At 38.9% G+C, this 27801-nt stretch overlaps 1 long non-coding RNA gene across 1 annotated transcript in view; it reads left to right on the top strand.

Annotated features, from left to right (window-relative positions):
• Positions 1 to 27801, top strand: part of LOC133239984 (uncharacterized) — a 44080-nt gene that overhangs the window by 15018 nt on the left and 1261 nt on the right. The window contains exon 2 of the long non-coding RNA XR_009734064.1: positions 20461 to 20821. This is a non-coding gene — a long non-coding RNA (uncharacterized LOC133239984). The remainder of the gene's footprint in view (positions 1 to 20460; positions 20822 to 27801) is intronic.

Raw genomic sequence — 27801 nt, 5'->3', positions numbered from 1 at the left:
ACTGAGCGACTTCACTTTCACTTACTTATCTTTTTGCTTCTACGACAGCTGACCTTTTCATTTGTTTTTCTACCACACAGCTGCTCCTCTCCTGTCTCCTTTGCTCGGTCTTTGTCGTCTTCCTGACTGCCTCGTGATGCCATGCCCTTTGTCTCTTTGTTGTCCTCTGAGAAATCTCCCTATATAATGCCTTCCAGCCCTGTCGCTCTAAATGTCATCTACATCACCAGCCCGCACTTGACCCCTCAGCCCCTGATGCAAACATCAGCTTTCTACTTGATACCTCCCCACCTGGTTGCTTCCTAGGAATCTCACATTTAACATACCACATCTGAAACAGACTTTTCTATTTTCACCCCTCATCTCCATCCTACCTGCTTTTCCTCTAGTCACTGCCATCTCATTATTAAACAGCAACAATGAGTAAGTCAGGCCCACACCCAGGACTCACCCGGGACACTTCTCCTTTCCTTAAAATCACACAGAACCCACCAGCGAGGGCTCTTGGTTCCCACTTCACTACATACTCTGAATCTTACCGCTTTACTCTGCGCCCTCTGCTACAACTCCAGGTATAGCCAGCATCCCTTCTCTCCTAGACCGCATTCCCCCTTCCACTCCTGTCTGCTTAAAATCAATTCTCCTTCACTTTAGCAACAAAAGGTGATCTCACTTCAGTTCAAACTTAATACCATTCAGAACAAAATCCACAGACCCTATTGTTATCCATCCTGGGATCCACAGGATTCTGCACGATCCACCCTTCCCAGCTCATGCTTGAACTCCTTCCTCCTGCTCTTCCCTCACTTTGTTCTGTTAACACTGGTGTCTCTTCTTCTGCTCACTGAATACACCAAGCTTATTTCTGCCTTCGATGATCTGAATCTGTCACTTCCTCTGCCAGGAATACTTTTTCCCCAGACACTCGCATGGCTCCTCCTGCAATTCAGTGACATCTCTGCTCAACTGTCTCTTGCTCTGAGATGCTTTCCTGACCATGAAATTTAAAAGAGCTCCTCTTTCTCCTGTTGTCACTTTCTATTTCCATATCCTGCTTTATTTTAGCCTAGATCACTTAAACCACATCCAACTGTGTTTTTATTTGCTTAAGTCTTCATGCTAGTCTCCCTAACTAGAAATTGAAGTTCCATAAGGGCAGGCCCCTTCCTGTTCGTTCATCCCTGTATACCCAGTGCCCAGAACAAGGTCTGGCCTGCAGTAGGCACTCAGTAAATATCTGTTCTAAGGATGAAATGTTGAGGACAATATTATATCAGATCAATATATTCCATTAATTTCTAACCCTGCTTTGAAATTAGTTATTCCCTTTTTTTATAAAGCTTTTGTTAATACCATTCTATAAGAAAAAGAAAAAGAAACAATTTCAATAAAACAAAAGAAATCCAAGGCAAGTTCATATTTAAATATTAAAAGCATCGATCATAATAAGGCCCCATGTTTCAATAAACTTAATGGTGTTCTTGGTACTTCTTTATAGACTATGCCGTTCAATCCTTATAACACTCCTTTATTAGTATCTCCACTTTGCACATGAGAAAACGAAACTGCAGCAGAGCTGCAGGACTTGAATAAGTGCACTGCTAAGAAACGACAGAGACAGAATTAAGAGCTCCGTTTGTCAGACGCTTACTCACGATTTGCTCACTAAATCATGGAACTCCCAAAACCAACCTGAATCCTTCCCACTCTGATGGTGCCAGGTCCGATGAAAAAGAAGCAAGTCTGAAAGTGACTTCCCATGGCTCACATTATGAAATTGTATATTCTCAACTTCCCTCTGAGAGTACAATTCCAGGAACGAGGCAGGGGCTACAACATGGGTGTCAAGCAGAGGAGACCCACAGGAGGCGGCATGCAGAGACCCCATCTGTTATGAAGAAGAGTGGGTGGGTCAATAGCAAATGATTTAACACAGAAGCACAGCTGTAAGGGTGTAGCTTAGGGGCCGTATCCAGTCTGAGTATTTGGTTTTAGTTTGGTTTTGTGTTGTACTAGTGTGGTATACATTGTTCTTTATTTGACATTAGTTGTTGTTGTTGTTTTATTTTCAATATCAACTTGTTTTCCCCCATTGGGGTATAGTTGCTTTACAATGTTGTGTTAGTTCCTGCTGCACAGCAAAGTGAGTCAGCTATATGTGTACAAAAATACCTCACATTCAAAGGACTTTGCAGAGAAGTCTGAGTTTCTCAGCTGCCTTTTAAAAATTGCAAGACAGAAAGGCGGCCAGTTTACCATATAAAATCATGACAAACTTTTAATGTGGAAGAGCAGTTGTGTGTTTAAATTGGGGCTTGTACTTTCTATTTGCCACACTACCCACTATTTTCTCACAAACTACACCTTTCTACTTTGCTCATTTACACCGTTTACCTGGCCTCTAAGGTATTTGAGTGTATAACCTCAGATTTAGGGATTTCGAGCTACATGAAGCAAGTATGATGAACCTGGTGATCACTGATGAGATGAGGTTGTATGAATGGGCTGTAAGAACCCAAATTCCCAAACAGAATATCTCTTGTTTGTGGTGAAAAAAAAAGCATCTTTGAAAAAAATGTATGTTCATAATAATGTATCACAGCTAAGCTAGGTCAGTGGCTGAAAGACCTGGTGGGGTTGACTCTGCAATACACTCTCTGTCTTGATGTGCGAGCTGAGGGCACTTATTATAAATCGCTTCCTCCTGTGTCTCACCTAACAGTCTTTTGTAAGACTTCAGAGTCTTACAAATCTTTTGGAAGATCTTCAGAAGTACAATTCAACACCTTATTTAGGAAGAATGAAACACAGTACCCAAAATACAGATCAACTATTTCTGTTGGCACATAGAGCAGAGCCATACGAAATGGAGAACAAGAGAGGGAAAAGGGAAACCATCAGAAATTTTTAGCAAAGAGGGTGATCTTGTGAACATCCCTGTGTTACTTAGGATCATATTGGACATTAGGTGTTGTGTGAAGAGAGAATGGTACTTGCAGATGAAAGAGATTTCTACTCTACTCTCCACAAGAGAAAATATGACAAGAGCTTTTATCACCGTCTTCCTCAAAGAAGAGGACTCACTTATGTAATGGGTGTATTTAGAAGACCGAGGGCATACTAACTTCACCCTTCCTGCAGAGACAATGTATTTTGGTGTGTTTGCCACCATGGGATGAATTTATAACTTTAGATTCTGCCTTCAACAGGCAAAGCCTTTTCTTCTAGGGGGGATGCAGTTCAATTAGGGGTGAATAATAGGATGTCCTCCAGTCCTTGTTGATGTTGTTGTTTAGTTGCTAAGCCATGTCCAACTCTGTGTTACCCCATGGATTGCAGCACGCCAGGCTTCTCTGTCCTCTATTATCTCCTACAGTTTGCTCCAATTCATGTCCACTGAGTCAGTGGTGCTATCTAACCATCTCCTACAGTCCATGGGGTTGCAAAAGAACTGGACACGACTTAGCAACGAAACAACAACAACAGGATGTCCACTATAGCCACGCATCTAAAACTACTCTCTCCAATAAGCAATATTACCATTTTTATCTCTGTTTGTGTACTGCTTTATGTTTCAAGACTTCCCTGGTGGCTCAGACAGTAAAGTGTCTGCCTACAATGCGGGGGACCTGGGTTCAATCCCTGGGTTGGGAAGATCTCCTGGAGAAGAAAATGGCAACCCACTCCAGTATTCTTGCCTGGAAAATCCCATGGACAGAGCAACCTGGTAGGCTACAGTCCATGGGGTCACAAAGGGCCGACACAACTAAGTGACTTCACTTTATGTTTCAATGCCTTACAAACACAGGAATGGATAAAAGAGTCATTTGTAAGGAAGATAGATAATGAGGGAGCTGAAAGGTAGTTTTCTTTCTCTGTCTTGTGTCTAAATTCTCTCTTGGGTAACCAGAAGGTTTTCCAACAGATGGGCTCTTGGATGAGTTGATATTTAATTTCTCTTTGAACCCTGAGGTTCTGTAATTGTGTTATAAGATGTACTACTGGTAATTGGTAAGTTTTCCAGCTCTATCATATACAGTGAAAAGAGATAGGATCCATGACCATGTTACATGAAGAGAAATAAACAACTAATTGTTAAGATTCATAGACTCTATAAGCTTGAAAGGAACATATAGAACCATTTAATACTCCACCTGTTGTCAGTGTGCCCTTTCGATCCCCAAGTAGTGAGCACTCTATTCACACTTTAAAAAAATCCCATGACTGGAAATCTAAGAACACTCATTTTGAATGGCTGACTCTCATACTACCAGCTATAAGTATATAGATTTTTAGCATCATGTCAGGAAAAAAAAAAAAAAATAGGCTTCCTAGCAGTAAGGGTAATGGGTCAGTGGGAAAGTATCTGCCTGCCAATACAGAAGACGTGGGTTCAATCCCTGGGTTGGGAAGACCCCCTGGAGAAGGAAATGGCAACCCACTCTAGTATTTTTTGCCTGGACAATCCCATGGACATAGGAGCTTGGTGGGTGACAGTCCATGGGGCACAAAAGAGTCAGACATGACTCAGCGACTAAACAACAACAGGAGAAAAACAGTCATATAAAAGAACACACGGAATTCCCATAATGTGCCAAACACCATGCAGTACAAAAACAAAGTCTATGAAGTCAAGAATCTCACAATTTAAGAGGTAAATAAATTTCGTTTATAGTACATACAAAATTGCAGTTGCTAGGAAATTTCAGAAGTAAAATTAAAAATTAGGCTGATCAAGGGTATAAATGAAATTTCTGAAGTGGAATTTTCACATCTTCTTTGTTATGCATCTTGTATTTCCTCTTAGAAACACTTTCTCAGCTTTATTTTTTAAAGACTTTTCATAATTGCAGGTTCTCTTTCCATTTAAATCAATAATTTAATTTGAAGAAACTAAATCAATTTAAATTTAATTTTTTTTTTTTATAATTACAACTTAAAGAATTGGTAAGCCTTATTGAAACATTGTGACTAACTACTGAGTTAATGAACTTCACAGATCTCCACGGACCTGAACACAGCACTCCACTGCAGTAGCCCGGTCCAAAGTCATAACTGCAAAGTGTAATCACTTGTATTACCTTTAAGACCTTAAATCCGAATACGTACCCTCTTATCAAGGACTTCCCAGGTGGCTCAGTGGTGAAGAATCTGCCTGATGATGCAGGAGACACAGGTTCGATCCCTGGGTCAAGAAGATCCCCTGGAGGAGGAAATGGCAACCCACTCTAGTATTCTTGCCTGGAAAAATCTCATGGACAGAGGAGCCTGGCAAGCTGTAGTCTGTGGGATCGCAGAAGAGTCAGACACAACTGAGTGACTAAGCATGCATGCACACTCTTATCATGTCAATCCTTTCAGCTCTTACTTTCTTCACCCACATTAAACCTGATCTTGGCCTCCTTGGAGGGGCTGGAGTCCCCAGGAAGTAATCAGTCTACCTGCTTCCCTGCCCTCATTTGCTGGTCAAATACCAAAGGTCCATCCTCTCAGTCACAACTTCCTCATCCCTTTCCTCTTCTACTCTCTTCCCCAAAACCTTGGGTCTTGGCATTCCAGCCTCCTAATTTCTCTGTTCCTACATGAGGGCTACAGAATGATACTGGAGACAATGCTACTATATGTAGGTCAGTGGCACTAAACATTCATGCCTTGATTGTCAGCTAGTCTTTTTCTTTCTTAGAAATTTTTATTATCTCTTTATTGGAGAACCTTTATTCTGTGTCTTTTTTAGTGTTCTCTCTCCCAATGCCTTCAACAGCTATTCCATTTTAAATAAAAACAAATTTATCAAAAAAAAGTCTGGCATAAAGTACTATGAAGAAAAGAAACACTACAACTAGTCCCTTTCTTCACAAACCATTTTTAATGGGCTGATGTATTCTTCTAGGTCTTCCCCAGCACCACTGAATAGGGTAATTTCATGTTACTGTATTCATGTAGTATATGCAATTTTGCCTCCTGCTTTTCTAAAAATGCTTAATCATAAGCAATTTGCCTTGTTATTGTACTACTGAGGCATCATTTGAAATGACTTCACAGTTTAAAGAAGCTGTACCATGGTCTTACCATTGAGTTTCTTGAAAGGGTAGACATCACCTACTACATTACATTACTTAATCATATACCACTTACTGCATGATGTAGAACGATGGAGTTAAGTCTTGTTGTTTCATGAAATGTACATGAACAAAATTCACCAGTGAGTTCACATCATTGGTAAGGCTTAGTTTCAATAAGTAGCACCATATCATAGCATTAAAAGGCATAAATCATACAGAAATGTATTTCTTACTCAAGATACAGTTTTAACACGGACAGTTCAGGGACAGTATGGAAGAGTTGCCTCATGAAGTCTTTGGGGACACAGACTTCCTGGATCTAGGCTCTGCCAGCAGGACCCCATTCACAGGACCGTCCTGTAGTCCAAGATGGCTGCTCCATCTCCAGGAATCAGGTCTCCATTTCAAACAACTCAAAACATCTCAAGTTTATATCTAAGTTTATTTTTTTCCTGCAAATATGTTTTTCCTCATGTAGTTTCCATCTTGGTTATTTCTACTGTAATGCTAATGAAATCTGAACAAAGGGCCATTCTCAAATGTTCACTTTTATAAATTGTTTTCACTATGTTTCTACAAATCTGTGTCTTCCTCTACTTACTCAGAATTGTGGTCTTGTAAAATAATTGTGATTTTTATTCTGATTTTAGGATCTCCCTTTCCTAAACCATATTGCACATTGCCCAAATGATCGGTTGTTCATGCTACTTTTTTTGTTTAAAATCTTTCAATGACTATAATTCACCCTCAGAATAAAGTCCAAACTTACTAGCCTTGTTTAAATGCCACTTGAGGAACTTCCCTGAAGGTCCATTGCTTAAAACTGTGCTTCCACTGCAGAGGGTGAAGGTTCAATCCTTGGTCAGGGAACTAAGATCCCACATGCTGTGTGGCATGGCCGAATAAAGACATCTTAAATAAATAAAGTAAAAGCTAGCAATTTAAAAAATTCTTTAAAATAATAAAACGTCACTTGAAGTCAAGTATCTCTTGAACTATCCAACCCCATTCCCCATCTGTACTTTAATACCCAATATGTCTGTCCCAGTGGCTACCAAGCTTCTTCGGAAAACACCTCATTATTATATGGAGACATGTTCTACTCAGTTATATTGTTTCCCATGCCCAAAGTCCTTTATGCACATTTACCCACCGATGTTACTCATGCTTAACCTTTAAAATGCATTAAAAATTATGTTGCTGGAGCTTCCTTGGCTCAACTCCCTTCAACCAAAAAAATGGGGCACTTACTTTTATGTACTGAGTGTCTTGGTATAAATTCAAAGTCATACTTGTTACGTCATATCAGTCATATCCCTAAACTCTCTGAATGAGGGACTGCAGATCTGGAGTGTGACCTAAAGTGTGACACACATAGACTGGCTTCATTTAAAGAACCCTTATCTCCTTTCCATTTCTCAGTGCCAAATTCCTGATCTCAATATGTAGGGTGCATCACCAAGTAGGTGTACTATTTATAATACTTTAAAAAGATCTGTAACTATTAAAAGACAACACAATGATCTGTGTTGAAAATAACCTACTGTATAAAATAACCTATTGTTTATTCTGAAATGAGATCTCATATAAACAGATTTCTACTTTATAATTACTTACAAGAAACAATTAAGGTTTTAACATCAAATTCTCGTTCCTTTTCCCTAAAAAGGGCTACAAAAGCAGTTTTGGTCCGGGGTGGGCACTTCTGTGTGACATGCATTGTTCTTGTCTCACATAACCTGCTCTGCTTGGAAGTTTTTGCATCTTATTTAAGGGTCCTTATTAACTAATCACCCAGAGTTTTTGGTTGTTCCTAAATAATCCTAGAAATAGCTTTCAGCCTCCAGGACAACTTACTACAGTCTCAGGTGAAAGACACTGCTCTACCTGCAGAATCAGAATTTTTAGTTTGGACCTTTGCAATTTTTCATCAGCTGTTACTTTCTTTTATGTACTGTGATGTTGGGAAGAGGTTTTGAGCTTCTTTTAGAGATCTACATTTCCATACCTACTAGGAGTGGGAACTGAAAATTGATCTCCCCCCTATTCACACTCCATGAAATTTCCTGCATTCCATCATAAAAATAGTGACTCAGAACATTACTTTTTAATCACTTCTTTCCCAGTTCAGTGGTTTCCAAATGCCTTTGTGTGGATGGACTAAATCAGAATTACCTGGAAAGTATATTAAAATTACAGATTCCTAGGCTCTGACCTAATCATTGAGAGAATTTCCAGAACTGAGGCCCTTTAATATGTGTTTTAAACAGGAACAAAGGCAATTCTTATTCCAACCCAGTTTGGGAATTTGTAAGACCACAGTGACTATCTCATAGCTAAAGTCAGCCTGTACTATGTTGTGAATAAAAACAATGAGTGAGTGACATTTCATTAAATGACAACATTAAAAAGCTCTTTTGAGCTTTCCAAAATCTTTCCTCCAGACAAGTGAAAAACTATCATCTGTCTGAAAAAGTAAGGCGGCCTATACTTACACATATAGGCAGAATCCAGTACATACTGGCAGGCCAGCACTTATACAGTGATAACCAGAAAAAGTCATAGACATTACCAAACCCCACATTTTAGGGGATCAGAGAGCTGTGAAAGTGATGAGGATCTAAAACTCTGAGGGATGGACTATTTCCAAGGTGACCTGTTCATATTTCTTCCTGGCGATAGCACTTGCTAAGACATTCTTTGGGAGGAATGAAAAATCAGTACAATTTTGGAGAGACTGTGTTGTGGTCTAAATTGGGGAACTAGAAGGAACAAAAATGCCTGATCAGTTTTCCCTCTGAAACACTTGCTGAATTCTGGTGTTGTGAGGATGGCTTCCCTGGTGAATTCTTCCAAACATTTAAGGAATAAATTTTACCAAATTGTACAAACTCTTCCAGAAAAAGTAAAAAAGAGTGAATACTCTGCCTCTATTAATAAGGCTAACATAATGTTGATTCTAAAAATTTTTAAAGAATATTATACAAAATAAAAATTACAAATCAGTATCTCACATAATTATGGATACAAAAATCATTAACAAATATACTAGAAATTTAAATTAAAACCACTGATGTATAAATATATCTTTAAAAGATAATACACCATGGCCAACTTGTGTATTCTAGTTCAAGTTTGCTTTAAAGTTCAAAAAGTAATCTATTTAATTTATTGCATTAACAGAAAAAATGAGATAATCATAGGATTATCCAGATAAATGAAGGAAGGAAAATTCACAAAATTCAAAATCTACCATAATTAAAAAAAAAAAAAAACTGAATACACATAATATGAACTCTTCCTTGCATATATATTTAAATTAAAAGTTAAATAAAACAATCTATGCACACTAAGTGACTCAAGAACTTTAAGCTAAAAGTCATTCCAAAACTCTATGTATACAGTACTGAATGTTGTGAGCATGTATAAATGTTTGAATACCTATGAAATGAATGAATATCTTTGTAGTCAATTAGACAATCAAAAATTTATGGAAAACATACTGTACAAATGCTATGGTGGATATAAAAATGAAGTGATTAAAATCTCTACTCTGTGGCTTACAATATACAAAATTATGAACCCATAATAATAGAATTATTAATAATTCTGGCCTGATATAATAAATGTTATGTGATATACACAAATAAATCACTAAAGAATAATCACCAACTCAATGGACATGGTTTGGGTGGACTCCGGAAGCTGGTGATGGACAGGGAAGCCTGGCGTGCTGCAGTTCATGGGATCGCAAAGAGTCGGACATGACTGAGCGACTGAACTGAACTGAATATCCAACTGAAAGTTGGAACAAAGAAATCCCATAGGAGGATAGTATTGAAACAGACCCTGAAAGTTAAGTAAAATTTCGTCTGCTGAAGACAAAGCCAAGGTAAGGTAGTATTCCAAGGGTGTTTGTTTCAATTCTCATTTTCACTTTATATTCAAAGAGATGATAGTTCACAAAAGGACACATTGTTTTTGCTTCAATTTCCTTCTAGATCAGGTGATTTCAACTCCCCTCCCCCATCAGAATATCATTTTGTTGTTAGAATGCCTCTCATTCTAGCCTCATTTTTTGTGCTTATCTCAGAATTGTATTTTTTTGTCATTAAACTCCATCTTAGTATTTTCAAGGTTATTTTGACTTTTTCTCTTATCATTCAGATTCTTAGCACTAGTTGCAATTTATACCCAGGCTATATGATGGTATAAACCAACTATAGCATGATCAATTTCATATTTTTAACATTCTCAGTGATTGGCCATGTAGCAAATGACTGAGTTGAAAGTGTAAAGGTTCAGTAATGTTGATCACAGTTAAGACTCAAAATGGATCATATATAAAGGTTTATCTATTTTAATTGTTAGCTTTGGTGTTAAGTGTAATCACAGTTGGAGAAGGCAATGGCACCCCACTCCAGTACTCTTGCCTGGAAAATCCCATGGACGGAGGAGCCTGGTAGGCTGCAGTCCGTGGGGTCACGAAGAGTCGGACACGACTGAGCGACTTGACTTTCACTTTTCACTTGCATGCATTGGAGAAGGAAATGGCAACCCACTCCAGTGTTCTTGCCTGGACAATCCCAGGGACGGGGGAGCCTGGTAGGCTGCTGTCTATGGGGTCGCACAGAGTCGGACAGGACTGAAGCAACTTAGCAGCAGCAGCAGCAGCAGTAATCACAATTAAATGATAAAATTGGAGAAACATACTTTGTAGTATTTGAGACAAAGTTCATTCTTTATGAATGTCCTACATGCTGTGATGTTTCTTTATCAATAATGATGAGAGATATTTATGGTTATCCCAGAGCTATTTACCCTCAAATCCATTTTATGTGCCTCCTCTGCTTTACCCTGTATTGCAGAAAAATGCAGAAAGCCTATTTCCAGCTGTTTTTTGTTAGCAGGAGGTCCTGGTAAAAGATTGAAACATGGTAAGAAGAGAATACCAGGTCCCCTCGATCTCTTTCTCCTTCAAGCAGCATCTTTAGGTGCAGCTTCAAGTGACATCAGCAAGGTGACTGAATAAGACATCCTTCACGGTGGTCCCCTCTCAACAACTGAACTCCATCCATGGACAAAAGTGCCTTTGTGGGGGCTTGTGTGACCCAGCATGTTATGTCTATGGATCCAGGAAGAGTCTCACCCACTCATATGTCAGGTAAAAGGCACAGAGACCTCAGTTCCAGCTGAGGACCCTGAACTGGCCCATGACCTGGTTCTAGGCCCTCACAGCCGCAGCTGGGAGCCCTCCAAGAACACTAATTTAAATAGTCACCCATGGATTAAAAAAAAAACACACCTTTATGGGAGTCCTGGAGTCCAGGAGAAATATTCCAGCATGCCACTGAAGCAAAAATAAAATCCAAACTTGGATTCAAGGAAGAAGGTAAAAGGAACAGCTGGACTTCAACTGCATAACCTCTGCCTCAAGGCAGCAGAGTTCAGGACCAAGACAGTTCTTCTAGTGATACCTCCTGTGGAGGAAAGTCAGAGAACATCTAGTCAGTGTCTAGCTTCCCCAGCTGTGTGGATAAAAATCAATATATAAAACTCAGCTGCATTTCTATACACTAATAATAAACTATCAGAAAGATAAATTAATACAATAGTATAAAAAGAATACATTTAACCAAGAATAAATGTAACCAAGCAGGTGAAGGTGGATTTGCACACTGCAAGACTTTGATAAAAGAAACTGAAGAAAACACAAATATATGGAAATATATTCTGTGATCATGGACTGGAAGAATTAAGTTGTTAAAATGCCCACACTAAAAAATCCATATATGGATTCAATGCAATCCTTATCAAAATTCAAGTGTCATTTTTTACAGAAATAGAAAAAAAAATCCTAAAATATGTTTGAAAACCCCCCTGAATAGCCAAAACAACCCTGAAACAGAAAAAGCTAAGGTATCACACTTCCTGATTTCAAGGTATATTGCAAAGCTGCAGTACTTAAAGCAGTATGGTACTGGCATAAAGACAGACACATAGTCCAATGGAACAAAAGCCACAGCCCAGAGACAAACCCTCATGTATGCTCCTATAATACATGACACGGGAGCCAAGAATGCCAAATGTGGAAAAGACAGACTTGTTAATAAATGGTATTGCAAAAACTGGGTAATCATATGCAGAAGAATCAAACTGGACTCTTCTCTTATGCCATTCACAAAAACTAACTGTGAATGGATTGAAAACTTAAACATAAGACCTGAAACGATAAAACTCCTAGAAGAAAACACAGAGAAAATTCCTTTTTTCACCAAAAAATAAAGGAGGCATAACAAGTGTTGGTGAGGATATGGAGAAATGACAACCTTCTGCACAGTGGGTGGGAATGTAAACCGGTGCAGCTACTATGGAAAACAGTATGGAGCATCCTCAGAAAAAAAATATTTTAAATAGAACTACCACAGAATGGGTATTTATCCAAAGCTAATGAAATCAGAATTTCAAAAAGATAGCTACATTCCCAGGTTTACTGCAGCATTATTCACAATAGCCAGCATATGGAAACAATCTAGGTAAGTGGAAAAAGAAGAATGGATAAAGATGTGATATATACCTATATCTTTATATAGATATAGAGAGATACCATATAAAAATGTAATATTAATCAGCCAAAGAAACAAGGAAATTTTGCCATTTGTGAAAATATTAATGAAATGTGAGGGCATTACACTAACTGAAGGAAGTTAAACACTGAAAAACAAATACTGTATGACCTCACTTATATGTGGAAACTATAAAAGGTGAATTCATAGAAACCTATAGTAGAATGGTGATTTCCGAGGGCTAGAGATTGGAAGAAAGGAGGAGATATTTGCCAAAGGGTACAAACTTCTAGTTAAAAGATGAAAAAGTTCTAGGAATCTAACATACAGCCTGGTGCCTATACTTAATAATACTGTATTAACAATTTGAAACTTTCTAAGAGAGCAGATCTTAAATGTTCTCACCATTTTAAAAATGGCAATTATATGATGTGATGGAAGTGTTAACTAAACCTACTGTGGTTATGTAAGGGTATCAGATCATCACATTACACCTATCCTTACACAATGTTATATGTAAATTATATCTCAATAGAACTAGGAAAATAAAAGGAGCTTCATTTCTTTCATTGTTCTAACTTCTGCTTAACTTACTCCTCATGGTTGTGCCTACTGCTGGAACCTCCCGCTTCCTGGCTTCAATAATGACGCCTTCTAATTCTGCCCCACCTTGTGTCCTTCTGAGCGGCCTTCCTGCCAGTTTTTGTCTTTTCAGTTCTTCTATGATTTTTGCTGTTGTTCTGTTGCTAGGTTGTGTCTGACTCTTTTCAACCCCATGGACTGCAGCATGCCAGGTTCCTCTGTTCTCCGCTATCTCTCAAAGTTTGCTCCAATTCATGTTCATTGAGTCAGTGATGCTATCTAACCTTCTCATCCTCTGCTGTCCCCTTTAGAGACATGCAAGCAGAGGCCTTAGTCAGTTAAGCAAGTCACTCTAGGTCATTTCCACATTAGCACTAAGTTTGGAGTTTTGAACCTGTGGTTAAGTTCAGTTCAGCTCAGTCTCTCGGTTGTGTCTGACTCTTTGTGACCCCATGAACTGCATGGGGAACAAAGAGAACATGCCGGCCCTCCCTGTCCATCACCAACTTCCAGAGCTTGCTCAAACTCATGTCCATCTAGTCAGTGATGACATCCAACCATGTCACCCTCTGTCATCCCCTTCTCCTTCTGTCTTCAATCTTTCCCAGAATCAGGGTCTTTTCCAAGGAGTCAGTTCTTCACATCAGGTGGCCAAAGTATTGGAGCTTCAGCTTCAGCATCAGTCCTTCCAATGAACACTCAGGACTGATCTCCTTTAGGATGGACTGGTTGGATCTCCTTGAAGTCCAAGGGACTCTCAAGAGTCTTCTCCAACACCACAGTTCAAAAGCATCAATTCTTTGGCGCTCAGCTTTCTTTACGGTCCAACTCTCACATCCATACATGACCACAGGAAAAACCATAGCTTTGACTAGATGGACCTTTGTCAGAAAAGTAATGCCTCTGCTTTTTAATATGCTGTCTCGGTTTGTCACAGTGCTCCTTCTTCATGGCTGCAGTCACCATCTGCAGTGATTTTGGAGCCCAAGAAAATAGTCTGTCACTGTTTCCATTATTTCCCCATCTATTTGCCATGAAGTGATGGAACCAGATGCCATGATCTTAGTTTTTTTTATGTTGAGTTTTAAGCCAGCCTTTTCACTCTCCTCTTTCACTTTCATCAAGAGACTCTTTATTTCCTCTTCTCTTTCTGCAATTAGAATGGTATCATCTGCATATCTAAGGTTGTTGATATTTCTCCCGCATTCTTGATTCCAGCTTGTGCTTAAACCAGCCCAGCATTTCACATGATGTACTCTGCATAGAAGTTTAATAAGCATGGTGACAATATACAGCCTTGATGTACTCCTTTCCCAATTTGGAAATAGTCTGTTGTTCCACATTTGGTTCTAACTATTGCCTCTTGACGCGCATACAGGATTCTCCAAAGACAGGTAAGGTAGTCTGGTATTCCCATCTCTTTAAGAATTTTCCACAGTTTGATGTGGAAAGTCAAAGGCTTTAGCATAGTCAATGAAGCAGAAGTAGATGTTTTTTTTAAGAATTTCTTCACTTTCTCTTTGAGCCAACAAATGTTGGCAATTTGATCTTTAGGTCCTCTGCCTCTTTGAAACCCAGCTTGTACATTTGAATTTCTCATTTCACATACTGCTGACACCTGGTTTGAAGGATTTTGAGCATAACCTTACTAGCATACAAAATGAGTGCCACTATGGTAGTTTGAACATTCTTTGGCATTGCCCTTCTTTGGGATTGGAATGAAAACTGATCTTTTCCAGACCTGTGACCACTGCTGAGTTCTCCAAATTTTCTGACATATTGAGTGCAGCACTTTAACAGCATAATCTTTTAAGCTTGTAAAAACTCAGCTAGAATTCCCATCACCTCCACTAGCTTTGTTCATAATAATGCTTCCTAAGGCCATCTTGACCTCACACTCCAGGATATCCAGCTCTAGTGGATATGGCCACTAGAGTGGCCACACCATTATGGTTATCTGGGTCATCAAGATCTGTTTTTTTTAAAATAGTTCTGTGTATCTTGCCACCTGTTAATCACTTTTGCTTCTATTAGGTCCTTACCACTTCTCTCCTTTATAGTACCCATCCTTGTATGAAATGTTCCTTTGATATTTTCAATTTTCTTGAATAGATCTCTAGTCTTTCCCTTTCTATTGTTTTCCTCTATTTCTTTGTATTGTTCACTTAAGAAAGCTTTCTTATCTCTCCCTGCTATTTTTTGGAACTCTGCATTTAGATGGGTATATCTTTACCTTTCTCCCTTGCTTTTCACTTCTCTTCTTTTCTCAGCTACTTGTAAAGTCTCCTCAGACAACCACTTTGCCTTCTTGCATTTCTTTTTCTTTGGGATGATTTTTGCCACAATCTCCTATACAATGTTACGAACTTCCATCCATAGTTTTTCAGGCACTCTGTCTATCAGATCTAACCCCTTGAATCTATTTGTCACCTCTACTGTATAATCATAAGGGATTTGATTTAGGTCATACCTGAATGGCCCAGTGGTTTTCCCCTACTTTCTTCAATTTAAGTCTGAGTTTTGCAATAAGGAGTTCATGATCTGAGCCACAGTCAGCTCCAAGTCTTGTGTTTGCTCACTGTACAGAGCTTCTTCATCTTTGGCTGCAAATATAATAAATCTGACTTTGGTATTGACCACCTGGTGATGTCCATGTATACATGATGTCCTGTGCTGTTGGAAGAGGGTGTTTGCTATGACCAATGTGTTCTCTTAACAAAACTCTGTTAGCCTTTGCCCTGCTGCATTTTGTACTCCAAAGCCAAACCTGCCTGTTATTCTCTGTATCTCTTGACCTCCTACTTTTGCATTCTAGTCCCCCGTGATGAAAACGACTCTCTTTTTGGTGGCATCATATACATAACCAATTAACTGCATTACAGAGAAGGCAATGGCTCTCCACTCCAGTACTCTTGCCTGGTGGGCTGCAGTCCATGGGGTCACTAAAAGTCAGACACGACTGAGCGACTTCACTTTCACTTTTCACTTTCATGCATTGGAGAAGGAAATGGCAACCCACTCCAGTGTTCCTGCCTGGAGAATCCCAGGGACAGGGGAGCGTGGTGGGCTGCCGTCTATGGGGGTTACACAGAGTCAGACATGACTAAAGCAACTTAGCAGCAGCAGCAGCAGTGTAACTATTCATGTTTCAAATTACAAATTTACAAGCTTATTTTACTTGCACAAGTATATGTTGATTATTTCATTAATGTCACAAGGAGTAGGAGGGCAACACTCTTATTTGACATAGTCAACAGATCGTGACTCTGGAAATTACTCTGTTAGTTAAATTAGCTAGAGAAGCTCAAGACTGCTTAGCATGCACTAGCATGTCATCACGTATATCTACCAAACTCATAATAAGATAGAGAAAAACATGCCATATCACTTCCCTTTAAAGGATACAAAAAAAGCAAATACAAAAACTGAGTCACAACAAGGTATCATATTCATAGACTCTTATGGTCTAAGGAAGCTTACAGTGATCACCTTGAACAGGATTTTCAACTCAGGGTAACATGCAGATGCTGTTTTGGCATTTAATCTAAAACATGCTGAGAATTCTAATACTAGTATTTTATAAAAGCATAAACTGAGACCCAAAAAGGTGAGAAGGCCTGTCTGTGGCCAAACCATTGGCTCAAAACCCTTGTAACTCTTGTTTTCATAACCCCATCAAAGCAAGACTTCAAAACTACTCTTTTATTTACCTCCATTATCCTTTTTGTTATCCTAAAACCAAAGAGAATTAAGTTACTGTTGTGATCATTCACATTAGATTTTAATTTTATGATGGCAAAATCCTTGTTTTATGTGATTTATAATCCTTGCAAATCCTAGAACAAGGCTTTCAATTTCAGTCAATGCACAGATATTAATTTTCTACTATATTCAAGACAACATGTTTTGTACTTCTATAGCTAACCAAAATTTAAATCAGATTTCATGCTATATGGCTTCCCAGGCGGCGCAATGATAAAAAATCTGCCTGCCAAAGCAGGAGACAGGAGTTCAGTCCCTGAGTTGGGAAGATTCCCTGGAGAAGTAAATAACAACACACTCCAGTGTTCTTCCCAGGGAAATCCCATGGAGAGAGGAGACTGGTGGGCTACAGTCCATGGGGTCACAAAGAGTCAGACATAACTGGGTGTGTGCACACACACACACACACACACACAAACACACACACACATCATACTATATGCTGCACTAAGCTATATGAATAGATAAATTGGACTAATAGATTAAATAGATATAAGCATTCATCTAATCATGTTCACTTAACATATTTTGAGCACCAACAAAATAGGCACTATTTTGTGTACTATGATAGAGCAGTGAATAAGATAGACAAGGTCCGTGCCTTCCTGGAGCTTTTAAATTAGTGGAGAAATAAGACATAAATAAACTGCAAATAATTTCAGGCTGTAACACATACTGTGAATTACAGAAATGTAATTGATGTTGTTATAAAGGATAAAGGGTTGTAGGAATATTGTGTATGGTTTTACACAACACAAACTCAGGAGGAACCACGGGTGTCAGGCCAGAGCAAATTTGTATATTTGTTGCAAAAATTTCCCGGCAGATGGCAGTAAAATGTCTTTTTCAAGTAAACTGGGGTATTAAGATCATTTTCTCACAATGTAAGTAAACAGTCTTAAGGAAGGACTGCTTTTTGCCAGTTTGGCCCAAGACACCACGTGGGTGAGCCGAGGCCCTCAAAAGGGGAGGTGACTTTGAAAAGAAAGTCAGATAAGACCACTTTGATGAAGTGACATTTAAGTTGAGGATAAAGAAGAGCCAGGCATTTGGAGAATAAGAACACTCCAGGAAGGAGGAAAAGCATGTGCTTGACATTTTTCATTCTTATTTTGGGCTTGTTTGTTTTGACATTTCATGCTTACAATTAAAAATCATGAAGCTCTTTGTAGGCGAGCATCGTTTTCATTAGCAGAGTCTGTGTCTTGCATGGTTTGTTTCTCCAGTGGTGATGACCTTGCCTCCTTGCTCTCTCTTGCAAGCCCACGTTTCCAGAGCTTTCGACTGAGGTTGGGATTGTAATCTTTGGTCACATAACCTGGCTGACTGACCTCTTATGAACCTTGGGCAGAGAAAAATAGCAGTTGCAAAAAATTAAGTCCTTTTCTTGACAATTACTACCATTTGTTGAGCATTTAACTAAAAACAAGGCAGTATATTAAATTGACACTGTCAAGGAAAACTACCACAGCTATAAATTCATTTCTTCCATTTCCCTTCCTTCTCTATACCAGCTACTGTGCGTTTTAACTGTAAAACAGAGTTAAAATAAGTATAACTTAATATTATTATGATAATAATAACTACTAATATGTGTAGTGTTAATTAAATGGCAAGTACTATGCCAAGAGCTTTACTAACTTTAGCTCATTTAATACTCAGGTGACGCCAGTGGTAAAGAACCCACCTGCCAACACAAGAGACATAAGAGATGCAGGTTTGATCCCTGGGTGGGGAAGATCCCCTGGGGGAGGGCATAGCAATCCACTCCAGTATTCCTACCTGGAGAATCCCATGCAAAGGAGCTTGGCAGGCTATAGTCCATAGGATCACAGAGTTGGACATGACTGAACCAACTTACACACACATGCTAAGGGCTCTACTAACTTAAGCTCATTTAAATCTTGAAACATAGACTAGATAATATTTTACCTAATTTACAGAAGAATTTGAGGCTTAGCCTATCTCAGATTTGTTGAGTTGGAACTTTCCCCAAGTATCCTGACTCTAGAACTCATGCTGTTAATTCTTAACATGGCACGTGGTCTGTAGAAAGACTGTAGTAAGGTTTGCTATTACCAAAGGTTTGTTATTCTCTGGTAGCTCAGACAGTAACGAATCTGCCTGCAATGCAAGAGACCTGGGTTCAATCTCTAGGTCAGAAAGATCCCCTGGAGAAGGGAACAGCTACCCACTGCAGTATTCTGGCTGGAGAATTCCATGGACAGAGGAGCCTGTAGCCATGGCTACAGTCCAGAGGGTTGCAAAGAGTCAGACACTACTGAGTGACTTTCATTTTCATTACTGGAGGTGGAATAGCATAGTGTAAAGAGTACACATTCAATAAGTGGACATTCCTACCTCCCTTGCAGCTCTAATAAATAAGAGAGAAGATATTCCAACTCACCAAGGTCTCCACATCAAACAGGCCAACCTAACTCAGCCATCATGGGACTTCCATTTTGCTGGATACATCACAGGTTTTTCTGACCTCCCCTATTTCAGAAAGAAGTCGCCACCTTACCCAGTGTACTTCTTAGGCACCCTTCATTCTCCCAAAAATATGTGATTTCAAGGAGAAGGAGATACAAAGAATGCTGAAAATTGTCTTTATTCATCCAGATCCTCCCTCCCAAGAGGCTCCTACTGGTGTCCCCTAGCTGACAGAAGCAAATGGCTAACAATACCAACTATCAAGAAAATACTTGTTATAAGAGAGGTGTTCCTCTCATATATTGCAGGAATCTTTTAAAATATTTAAAGTGTTGTGTGGCAGACTTTTGCATAAACTGGCAATTCTGAAGTACAAAGAAAACCCACGTCATGATACTAATTTGCTAAAAAGACAATCCAAAGCCAAGAGACTATTTAGATTTGTCATTTTATTAAACATCATAAACTGCTGTGTTATAGGCACAGTGGAACCAATAAACCATTAATACAGCAACATGCAATAGCCAAGAGCAGAATAGGAACCAGCTTTGATCAAGAGCAGGTGTGAGCACAAAGCAGAAAGCAAATTGTTCAATCAATTAATGGGAACAGAGTTAAACACTTTTGTCTATCCGTAGGTTATAAATCACTGCATCCCAGTAGGAAAGGCTATAATAATTCCATAACAAAGCTCAGTGATTCTAAACACTCTGCAGTAAATCTTTTATCAGACTCAGCCTGGCATCTCTGATCCAAGAGTCAGTTTTCACTTTCAGCCCAAATCAGTGCCCAGAAAAGAAGATTTCAGTGAAAGGGACTTGTGAGCAAACTGCCAAATACCAGATCTGGATAAATAACCGTAAGTTCAGTGGCTTATGTGAACTGTTGAAACACGTAGAGCCAAGCTGGAATATGTGAGACGAGGCATTTGGGGTAGAACCAAGTACTTCAGAGAAGCCAGGGAAAACTAAGAGTCACTCAAGGAAGCAGGCATCCAGATACTTTCAGTTTTAAAAATTAATACCAACAGATGTTTATCCTTTTTTTTGCCCTAGACAAATGTGTCCTCCAGTCTTTGAAGATGGCTCCCGAAAGCTGAAAACTCCCTCCCCTATAGCAGCTAAAATCCAAAACAAGCACTCTGAAAAGACCCAAATTCACACTTGGAAGTTTGGAAATTAAAAAATCACAAACCAAGCCACAACCTACTTAGATCACCTGAGAATGGGCTCCTCTTCTTCCCTGGACCTTGTGATTTCCACTCAGCCCTCCACTTCTACCATAACCTCAGTGGGCTTCCTGGAGTCCTGCCAAGAGAGCCAGCTGCCACTTGAATCCTGGGACTAATCTTCACCCCCGATGAGGGACATACAAGATCGCTCAAGTGTGGCAATAATTCACTAGTTCAACCTCCAGGTCAGTCTCACTATCAAGTCTTTTTGTTCTGGATAATAAGGTTCCCCAAAACCAAATTCTTGCCATGTTCCTCACAGTGATAAAATTGGTGCCTTGGACTCTTGAATGCCAGTGACTGATTTTGTCCCTGAACCTTAATTCCCCAGTATGTGTTCTAAATCTCTACATATGCCACAGCTTATTTGCTTGTATCTATTTATTGCTCTGCATTATCTTGACCTGTCTAGATTTTCCCTTCTCACACCAACAAATCTCTCAGCTTTAGAGTTAAACCTCTGTTCTTTCTTTCTTTCCAAATAGTATTGTCTATTTAGGTAAGAAAGAGAAAATAACCAAGTCTCTGACCTTAAGAGTAACTGTAGGATCCACATCAAAATTCTGAATTTGAATAAAATCAAGATTCAGTCCTTGGATCGTCCCGACGTCTGGGTCCTATTCTACCCCATAGAACCTAAGGAACCTAAGGCTAAGACCCTAAAAGAACACTAAATATAAAGGTGATTTATTACTTAAAGGTGATAAGCCCATAGTCTTCATTGATAGCCACTCCCTATGATTCCATATTGCTAACTGATTTGTCTTGATCTGATTTCCTTTTTTGTCTATTTTGCATAATCAGATTGGACAATATCAGAATTCGTTTATATACAAGTTAATGTCTGCATTAAAGAAAAGTGCTTGGTAATTTTGTGAATAGATGTACAATCTCAATCCCTAACAAGAATAGTTCTTTATTTCAACAAGAATACTTTGCCTTAGATTGTGTTCTGCTGTGTCCTTTGTTAAATGAGGTTTTCCACACAGGTATCTGAAAGGTAAAGATTCACCCAGTCATCCAGCCTATACCATCTAGCTCATTTTTTATTAATGAACGTTAATTTACAATTAAAATCAGAATTCTCTTCCTTCAATATTGAAATATTAACATAATCCTTTTTTTAAAATTTATTTTTCTTGCTGAGAACTTGCTTGTCAGTGTTTCTCAAACTTTGTTGTGTTTTAGTCGCTGGGTTGTGTCCAAGTCTTTGAGACTCCATGGACTCCAGTTCTGCCAGGCTCCTCTGTCCACAGGATTTCCCATACAATAAAACTGGAGTGGGTTGCCATTCCCTTCTCCAGTGGATCTTCCCGACCCAGGGACTGAACCCACATCTGCATTGGCAGATGGATTCTTTATCGCTGAGCCACTAGTAAAAAGCTTATGCTTTCATAAGGTAACTCTCAAACCAAAACTGACCCAATTACTCACACTTCCTCGTTTTTTTCTTTCTTTCTTTCTCTCTCCACACCTACTCACCCATACCCACACACACACATACATACAAACATATTTATTTATTAAATCCCACCCACTGTTTTAAACAGGAAATAAAGTTGAAAAGCAGGAACAATGACAACAACAACAACAAAACCACCAAGAAATTCCTCTAAGTTTCTGTACTTTTGGCAGCGATGGATGGGACATCCAGAACTGCAGACCTCAACCCTGAGAACAAACACTGTGAAGATCAAACCACAAAAATAACAACAGTTTAATGAGAATCAAATATTATGCATCAGATCACTAATAGTTACCTTTGAGAATTACAGATTTTACCAATTAACAACTTCTGGACAAACACATTATTTATTCATAGAAATGGATTTGATTTTCTTCACCAAACCAACAGCTGCCTTATTCAGTGACCTTAGAAATGATAAGCCTGGGACTAGCCTGGGCCCTGGAGTGGGTTTGTAAAATGGTCTGTTTATTTCTAGAAAAGAAAGTAGATTTTTGATCATAAAACCTTTCATGGGGTTGAATCTGAGTTCCTAGATTCACTAATTGTATAATACTGTACAAGTTAAATAACTTCTCTGTGTCTTGGCCTTTCCATATATTTAGATGCTATTAACAATACTAACTGCTCTATAAATTTGACCAGACTTTTGCGATTTTTTAAAGTATATTTTATTGTGGTAGAAAAACAACAAAATTGACCATGTTAACTTTTTTTTAATTGTACAGATAATGTGGCAATAAGCATGTTCACACTGTTGTGCAACCATCAGCACCATCCATCTCCAGAAACTTTTCATCTTCCCAAACTGAAACTCTGTCCTCAAAAACAGTAACTCCCCATTGTCCCCCAGCCCAGCCCCTAGAAACCACCATTCTACTCTATTTGAACAAATTAGACTACTCTAGGAACCTCATATAAGAGGCATCATATAATATTTCTCCTTTTGTGACTGGATTTGTTTCACTTAGCTAGTGTTGTCAAGGCTTGGCCATGCTGTAGCATGTGTCAAAATTTCCTTCCTTTTAAAGTTTGAATAATAGTACATTGTATATTATATACTCTATTTTATTCATCCATTCATCTGTTCACAAACACTTAGCTGGATTACACCTTTTGGCTATCGTGAATTAGGTTGCTGAGAGCATGAGTGTACAAATATCTATTCAAGTTCCTGTTTTCACCTTTTTTGATATATCCAAAATGGGATTGCTGAATTTTATAACAATTCTATATTTAATTTATTTGAGACATTACCATACCGTTTTCTTTTGTGTGTGAATTTTAAGTTGGATAATACTTGGAAAAGAGCTCTGAAGTTTCTATTCCTTATTGCCAACATCCACTGGATCATCGAAAAAGCAAGAGAGTTCCAGAAAAACATCTATTTCTGCTTTATTGACTATGCCAAAGCCTTTGACTGTGTGGATCACAACAAACTGTGGAAAATTCTGAAAGAGATGGGAATACCAGACCACCTCACCTGCCTCTTGAGAAACTTGTATGCAGGTCAGGAAGCAACAGTTAGAACTGGACATGGAACAACAGACTAGTTCCAAATAGGAAAAGGAGTACATCAAGGCTGTATATTATCACCCTGCTTATTTAACTTATATGCAGAGTATATCATGAGAAATGCTGGACTGGAAGAAACACAAGCTGGAATCAAGATTGCCGGGAGAAATATCAATAACCTCAGATATGCAGATGACACCACCCTTATGGCAGAAAGTGAAGAGGAACTCAAAAGCCTCTTGATGAAAGTGAAAGAGAAGAGTGAAAAAGTTGGCTTAAGGCTCAACATTTAGAAAACGAAGATCATGGCATCTGGTCCCATCACTTCATGGGAAATAGATGGGGAAACAGTGGAAACAGTGTCAGACTTTATTTTTCTGGGCTCCAAAATCACTGCAGATGGTGACTGCAGCCATGAAATTAAAAGACGCTTACTCCTTGGAAGGAAAGTTATGACCAACCTAGATAGCATATTCAAAAGCAGAGACATTACTTTGCCAATAAAGGTCCATCTAGTCAAGGCTATGGTTTTTCCTGTGGTCATGTATGGATGTGAGAGTTGGACTGTGAAGACGGCTGAGCACCAAAGAATTGATGCTTTTGAACTGTGGTGTTGGAGAAGACTCTTGAGAGTCCCTTGGACTGCAAGGAGATCCAACCAGTCCATTCTGAAGGAGATCAGCCCCGGGATTTCTTTGGAGGGAATGATGCTGAAGCTGAAACTCCAGTACTTTGGCCACCTCATGCGAAGAGTTGACTCATTGGAAAAGACTCTGATGCTGGGAGGGATTGGGGGCAGGAGGAGAAGGGGACGACATAGGATGAGATGGCTGGATGGCATCACTGACTTGATGGACGTGAGTCTGAGTGAACTCCGGGAGTTGGTGATGGACAGGGAGGCCTGGCGTGCTGCGATTCATGGGGTCGCGAAGAGTCGGACATGACTGAGCGACTGAACTGAACTGATAAACAAAATAAATAAGTTCAGTGACAGCATAGATGTCACCTAACAATTTCGATATTGAAACATTTTCAATAATGTTTGAGAATTTCTTCTTTGGAATTTTCCTCTTATTTCAAACTCAACATCTCTGAGCCTCAGTTTTGTCCCTAGACGGTGAGGCTCACAATACAGATATTGCAAGTGTGTTGTGAAGTTTAAAGTATTAACGTGAAAGTCACTCAGTCGTGTCTGACTCTTTGCAACCCCATAGACTATACAGTCCATGGAATTCTTCAGGTCAGAATACTGGAGTGGGTAGCTGTTCCCTTCTCTAGGGGATCTTCCCAACCCAGGGATTGAACCCAGGTCTCCCACACTGCAGGCAGACTCTTTACCGCTGAGCCACCAGGGAAGCCCAAATGGTATTTACAGTAGACTCATCTATATAAACTGGTGTTACACGTTCCACACTGTCCGACAGTGGCAGTTTCTATACTTCAGCCTAGTACATTTGTCAATATTCATTTGCCCTTCCAGACCCACTCTACAAATTTTGACAGACTCTATTCTGTGTCCTAAAAGACAGAGCTATGCAAACAGCTGTCTTGCTATCTGGCCTTCAATTAATTCAAATGGGACAAGCAATAGATCACAGGGCAGGAGAAGGGTGTGGTTGGGAAATTCATTCCCCAGCATCCTCGCTGCCAGATTACAGTTTGACCAGCAATTACATTCCTCCAATGAATTCCATTGCTCTTCTCAGGTAGCCTTCTCCTACAGGACCAGCTATAGCTTCAGCTCCACTGACACTTTAAGCCCCTTCAAGTCTAGGTATGCTAATAGCTCTCCAAGACTGGCAGTTCCAGGGTACCCTACCATTTTTCATTAGTTTCTCTTAAACACATCCTCACCTAAATCATTCCTTTATTAAACTCTCCTGAGTTACCCTATGTGAGCGTCCCCTCTCTTTCCTATAGGGACTCACACTGATATCATACACAGCATCATTAAATATATTGCCCTGCTTTTAATAAATGCTCAAAAAAATGATAGTAATTGTCATGAAAATCAGTTCATTTTTTTATATTATGAATTCTTTCTGTCTTTGGTTAATCATACTTCTTATCTCAAGTCAAAATTGCTCATATGCTAGTGGGATGATCAATGAATCATCTTTGTGAAGATCATATATAAGGTAAGCTCTTCCTTCAAGGAGACCTATTGGGTTCTCCAAGAAGCTACATGCTAGAAAACAAAAGAAAGTTATCTTAATCCAGTTCCTTACATCTTAAATCCTATCTTTGTTCCATGTTGTGTATGTTGAAATAGCTTGAAAATAATTGACTTGAGAAGCTAAGCAACCCAAAAGTTACTTTGGGTTTCTATTCAAGAAAAGCATTTTACCTCTTGCTGAAGATGAACTGTCCCTTACCCAGCAGGTGTCAAGATGTAGGGGACCCTAATCACAGTGCTAATTCAGACAGAAGAGAGATAGCAAAGATGGATTCACTATGAACTCATGAATCTCATACTGCAGGGAACCTCGCTTGTATGAGCTCCTTTCAAGACCCTGGCAGGAGCCCAAGAAATCTATGCACAAGGTCACTTGTGTTTCTAAATTTGCAAAAGTAAGAAAAATGTCTCTTTCCACTGCAACTTCCCCTCTATCATATTTTCTCTTAGAATGGAGCACAAATGGAGTGACTGGGCATTCATTAGGTTTAGTGGGATTTATTTAAGCTGTTTATAAGTGTTTCAGTAAAGTTAATTTACTGTTATTTATTCCATAAAAAATGGCTTTGGGGATTCTATTTCTGGCCAGTGTGCTGACTCAGCCATCACTGTGGCATTAAGATGCAAAAATAGAGGCTGTATCACAATATGAAAGTGTCTTACAACACCTGGCACAGAAATCTGTGAGTAGTGAAGGAAAAACACGATTTGCAAATATGTAGCTAGAAGCTCATCTATATAAAAATTCTTTCAATCATCTGACATGCAAAATTACAAGCAGGGAATTTAGCTCCCATCATTTCTAGTCAAATAGGAATACAATCAATAATGCAACAAATAAAAAATATAAAAGCTCCATACATTTTAATTTTTGCATGGTAATCATGCAGCATAAAATTTACCTGAATTCTTTTTATTGTAGAACACAAAACTATAGGAATACCAAATATCCATTTATTTCTAATAGCTCATAAAGAAAATTTAATAGAAGTTTTTAAATTTTACATTTATTGCTGGATCATATGGTAAGAGTAGGTTGCGTTTTGTAAGAAACTGTCAAACTGTCTTCCAAATTGGCTGTGCTATTCTGCATTCCCAGAAACACTGAATGAGAGTTTCTATTGCTCCACAGCCTCGTGAGCAATATTGTGTTGCCAGTGTTTTGGATTTTGATGATTCTAATAGGTGTGTACATAATCTCATTGCTGTTAAAATGGCAGTTTACTAATGATACGTAGTGTATATCTTCTTTGGTGAGGTACCTGCTAAGGTCATTGGTCCATTTGAGTTTTAAGAGGTTTTTGTATATTATAGATAACAATCCTTTATGTCTTTAGCAAATACTTTCTCCCAATGTATGACTTGTTTTCTGATTCTCTTGATTGAGCATATTTTTAATCTCATATATAATCACTGTTCTCTCCAAAAGTTTGATTTGATTTGTGTAATTTTTAAACATACTTAAAGCAGAAACTTGAAAGTAGAGCTTCTTAGAAATACAGAAGACAATTACAATAATTGGTCTGATGTCCCCTTGTATTAATTCTACCATCAATATGATTTCTAGATCTATTTTGATGGGAAGAATTTTTACTTTAATTATGTGTCATATTTTTCTGTTTGTTTTCATGCCTGTTAATTTATTATCCAGTATCAGACTTTGTAAGTCTTGCCTTACTGAGTACTAGACATATTTATTTTACTATAAATAATTTAAGCTTTATTCAGAGATGTATTTAAACTAAAACAGTTTGATTTGGGCGAGTTCTAGAACTAAATTTTGCACCACTGCTTAGGAAAGACCCTTCTGAGTACTTTATTTATGACCCATGAATCATGAAGTTTTCCTCCAAGGGAAGACACCCTCCCTGGAAGAGGGCATGGCAACCCACTCCAGCATTCTTGCCTGGAGAATTCCCATGGACAAAGGCACCGTGGGCATCTACAGTTCTCAGGGTCGCACAGAGTTGGACACAACTGAAGCAATTTAGCACACACACTGTGCAGCT

The sequence above is a fragment of the Bos javanicus genome, chromosome 27, assembly GCF_032452875.1.
Source record: "Bos javanicus breed banteng chromosome 27, ARS-OSU_banteng_1.0, whole genome shotgun sequence".
Lineage (NCBI taxonomy): Eukaryota > Metazoa > Chordata > Mammalia > Artiodactyla > Bovidae > Bos > Bos javanicus.
Note: the sequence above shows the minus strand (reverse complement) of the source record. Positions and strands in the feature narration are given on the sequence as shown.